Source organism: Panthera uncia, chromosome A2 (genome assembly GCF_023721935.1).
Source record: "Panthera uncia isolate 11264 chromosome A2, Puncia_PCG_1.0, whole genome shotgun sequence".
In the NCBI taxonomy this organism is placed as follows: domain Eukaryota; kingdom Metazoa; phylum Chordata; class Mammalia; order Carnivora; family Felidae; genus Panthera; species Panthera uncia.
The window spans coordinates 43,418,649-43,423,277 of NC_064816.1; positions in this window are offsets into that span (position 1 = coordinate 43,418,649).

Below are 4,629 nucleotides of genomic sequence, written 5' to 3' on the forward strand. Positions count from 1 at the left end.
TTCCTTCTCACTTCTGCAGGGATGGAGGTTAAGCTCCAAGTGGTTTGATTAATAAAACCAGCCAAACAGCCAAAAGAGTCTTGAAAGGAAATCACAGATTTTAGAAAAACCAAAGCTAGATTTCCTTGTAGATATATTCTGTTAGCATTTTAAAAAAATGTTTATTTCTTTATTTTTGAAAGAGAGAGAGAAACAGAGCATGGAGGGGCAGAGAGAGAGGGAAAGAGAGAATCCCAAGCATGCTCTGTGTTTAGCGCCTGGAATCCTACTTGGGGCCCGAATCCACCAACCATGAGATCATGACCTGAGCTGAAGTCAGATGCTTAACCGACTGAGCCACCCAGGTGCCTCACAAATGTCTGTTTATTAATGTTCAGAACACTGGAATTACAACATGGGAAAAGAGTCTGCAGTGAATGAAGATTTTTGAATCTGGGCTTCTGCTGTGCTGGTCTTTTCCTCACTCCTGCTTCTCTGCCCCTTCCCCTTTGTGAGGCAGCAGTGGAAGGAATCTTGTACAGGTTGCTGATGACAAGCCTGGGGGAACAGGAACTGTACTGGAACTTTCTGTCCATTCTCCTGACACAGTCTGGATGAGCAGGCACTATTTGGGGTTTGCTGAGATTTTTTTTACTTTAACTCTTTCACTCTGTGTAAAAGCACTGCTCTGGGCCCTTCCCTCATGACCAGTGGATGCCAGGGGAGTGACTGGGGCCTTGCAGCTGGGGTGCTCAGGTAGGAAAGAGAGACAGGGGGTACACATGTCCTGCTTCTCAGCTCCAGCCCCTCTGGCCTGTGCTGGATCCTCCGAAGGTCACCTGGGGGTTACAGCTCTAGAGTCTGCTGGCCCCAGGTGCTTGGATAGTGGGAGAAGCCAGAGTCCCAGCCCACAAATATGGCTCAGTGGTGCCCCCTGGGTGACAGCTGCTGCTAAATCTCTGAGGCAACGCCCAAAGTGGCCTTCCACTGTTGGACAGCAGCCTCAAGGGTACACAAGGGCTGGCTGTGCCCACCAGAGGGAGGGTAGTCCTACCAGCTAGAAGGTGAGTTCTCGGTGACCCAAGGGGCAGTTGCAGGTTTGTGTCTCCTCCTTCCACCTTTCTCCACAGCAGCCCCAGAGCCTGGAGACCTGACATTGGGCTGATAGGATGGGCAGCCTCCTCACTGGTGGCCTGTGTTCAAGAGATTTCTTCCTGCCTGTCCCTCTTCCCTCCTGCTGTTTCTGCCATTTTCAAGGGTGAGTCTTGCATAGAGCAGGGTGGGCAGTATGGAGCCTCTCCAGGCAGGGGCCATAGCTTACATTTCAGTTCCCAGGCAAGAGGCCCAGCCACCAGGGCAGTGAGGCGGGGGAAACCTGACCCCAGGGAGGCTCCATGCTGCCCTCTGAGGCAGTAGAAAAAGAGTGGTGTTTCTTCTGTTACTATTTATAATTAAGAGCTTAATTTGTTAATTTTGGAACTGAATACACCTTCCAGTTCTTTACTGTTTGGTGAAAAAGCACATGTAAGTAACACCTTTACCTTGTTCCAAGAGTCCTTACCTCCTTATGCATGGTAGTAGCTCTCTCTACCACTCTTAAGAAAGAGGTCAATGGGCGCCTGGGTGGCTCAGTCGGTTGTGCAACTGACTCATGTCATCATCACGCACTTCAAGAGTTCAAGCCCTGCATCGGGCTCTGTGCTGACAGCTCAGAGCCTGGAGCCTGCTTTGGATTCTGTGTCTCCCTCTCTCTTTGCTCCTCCCCTGCTCATGCTCTGTCTCTGTCTCTGTTTCTCTCTAAAAAATAAACAAACATTAAAACAATTTTGTTTTAAATATATATAAAAAAGAAAGAGGTCAAATACTGGTGACCTCTTGGCTAGTTATGAGGGTCTGTTTAGTCCTTGTGATGTCTTGAGTTTTGGTATAAGTTGGCAACATGTGGAAATTGAAAAGCACACACACAAATATTAATCTCTTTTCAAAAACTAGGAAGCTTTGGCAGCTGTAGGTGGGGCTTGTCCACAGGAACAACTGTCTTGAGGTATGTGGCAGTTGCCCCACTTAAATGGACAGCCTCTGTTGGACAGACACCCCAATGAGCCAGTCCTGCCCAGATCCCGCTGGCACTGTATTTGCAACCTCTCATGTGAGCATGTACAGATAGAGTGACACCACATCCTGATTTGCCCAGACAGCCCTGGCATGTGTCTGATGTATAATTATTACCAGAGCCCCCTCTGCATCTCCCATCCACTCTCCAAAGTGTGCCAGTTTGTATCATGGATTATATGCCCCACAAACAAGCTCAGAGCGCTGTGCCGGGGCTATGAGGGCTTATACAACCATCTGATCGAGGATTCACAATCACAGTAGGCCTCCCCAGACAAAAGGGTCAGAGTTTGTAGCTCTGTGATTCTTACATAAAGGGGATCACTTTCACAAAGTTTCTTTTGAAGTGTTCTTCTGGTGCTGTTACTAACTTAAAAATCTTTTGAATAAAGTCAATTCTCATGTCTTTAGTCTCTAGAAACCACAAATACTTTCCTAAACTTGTCCAAGTGGAGAAATCTATTTACATTTTTTGGCAACCTACACAACAGGAAAAAAGAGCCCGATGTGGGGCTTGAACCCACAAACTGTGAGATCATGCCCTGAGCTGAAGTCAGATGCCCAACCGACTGAGCCACCCAGGAGCCCCTAATTTACTTCTTTTTTTAAAAAAAATTCTTAATGTTTATTTATTTTTGAGAATGAGAGAGAGGCAGGCAGGGGCAGAGAGAGAGGAGGACAGAGGATGTGAAGCAGGCTCCTCGCTGACAGCAGTAAGCCCAATGTGGGGCTCGAATTCACAAACCATGAGGTCATGGCCTGAGCCAAAGTTGGAAATTTAACTAACTGAGCCACCCAGGCACACCTCCTTAGTCTACTCCTCACCTTCAAGTGCTGAGTCTGGCAGCCATTGCCTCAGAATGTGTGTTTCAGCATCTGTGATCCTGTAAATCCCAGGGTTCCAAGGGAATGAAAGATGGATCTTGTCTGCTTTATGCAGACCTGCAGGGGGAGAGAAAGCAGCTATGTGAGCAGGCCTAGAAACTAGATCAAGTAAGGATATTTCATAGCCCTTTCAAAATGTTGACAATTTTAATAACTACTCACTTCCTTATTTCAGTAATATTGGTGAATAATTTGGGATTTGAAAAAAAAAAAGGCCTTTATATACATCTTTCACTGCTATGGTAATATTTTCAGGTACCCCAGAGCCTATTCAAGTCTCAGGCATGCTGGATTATGTGCAAGAATGATTATTTGTGACGATACTTACTATTGCAATTTACTGAGACTTCTTGCCATCACATCCATCTCTGATTCGACAGGTAAAGTAGGGAAGATTTTGCAAGATAGTAAAGCGGTGAGCAATTTATGTTTTTAAACTTGTGCACAAAACGGTCTCATGATTCACCCTCCAGCTTTTCCTGATGCCACGGGGTGTTTCCACCGTCGTAAGGAAGCAAAGGAGTACTGAGTACTGCAGGGAGAGGACCACAAGGCAAGGATGGAGGAGTCCAAGTTTCTATCCCCTGTCTTGTTTCCCATGGTGATCTTGGGTCACACCTGGGTTGTTTCAATGTCCTCCCTCTTGGCCTTGTATGCAAAGGTTTACAACTGCCAGCCTGCAGGAGGTTTTGCTACAAGTAACAAAATCTCAGTGCCTTTACAGGACGAGTGTATTTTTTGCTCAAATCAAGTCAGCTGTGGGTGTGGTAACTCTCTGAGATGCATCCCTGGTCTAGGCTGCTTCAATCCAGGGTACTTCCATATCAGGACATACTTCTGGGGAACTAAGCACTGCCACCTAAATGCTTCTGCCTGCGAGTGACACACAACCTCCACTCTGATTTCACCGGCCAGTGTAAACCTGAGGACCAAGCCTGATATGAAGGGGTCAGGTAAGAGTGATAATATTTTGGTTCTGTTAGTGACAAATCTACCATAGGGGGGAGGACTATCAGTGGTTTCCCTGTGTGTGCACCTGTGTGTGTTTGTAGGCATATATGAATGTGTAAATTTGTATACGCACATCTGTTCACACACATATTCATAAACACATAGGTTTCAAAATACCTCGCTCAAACAAAATTTCACATGGATGCATAAACAACTATAATAAAGAAAACTGGAACTGCTGAGATTGACGCTTTCAACTCTCCCCACTTTTTTACCCTTGAAGGGGAACAAAATTCCACAATCCCTGGATGTTCTAACATGCTGTGATGCTATCCAACGGTCAGGAAATAACAACTTCATAAGCCACTGGCTTAAAAATAAGAGACCAGCACAATGACCAATTTCAGACGTAACCAGGATAATGTATCTCATCACATCCATATTTGAGAAAGTCCAGCAACTTATGAGGGAAATTGGAAGAGAGATGGAAAACCAATCAGATTAGGGTCTAAATAAATATAACTCCCAATGCCTGACATGAATTTGGACTCCCCAGTTCTAGTACATATACCCTTAGCTGCAGCTGACATCAGTTTATCATTTGTACTGTGAAGCAGCAGGAAAATTTATAACCTAGGTGATCACTGGGAAAAATAGTTCATATGAAGCTATTAATAGATGCATGAGTAATGTGGATTTCGA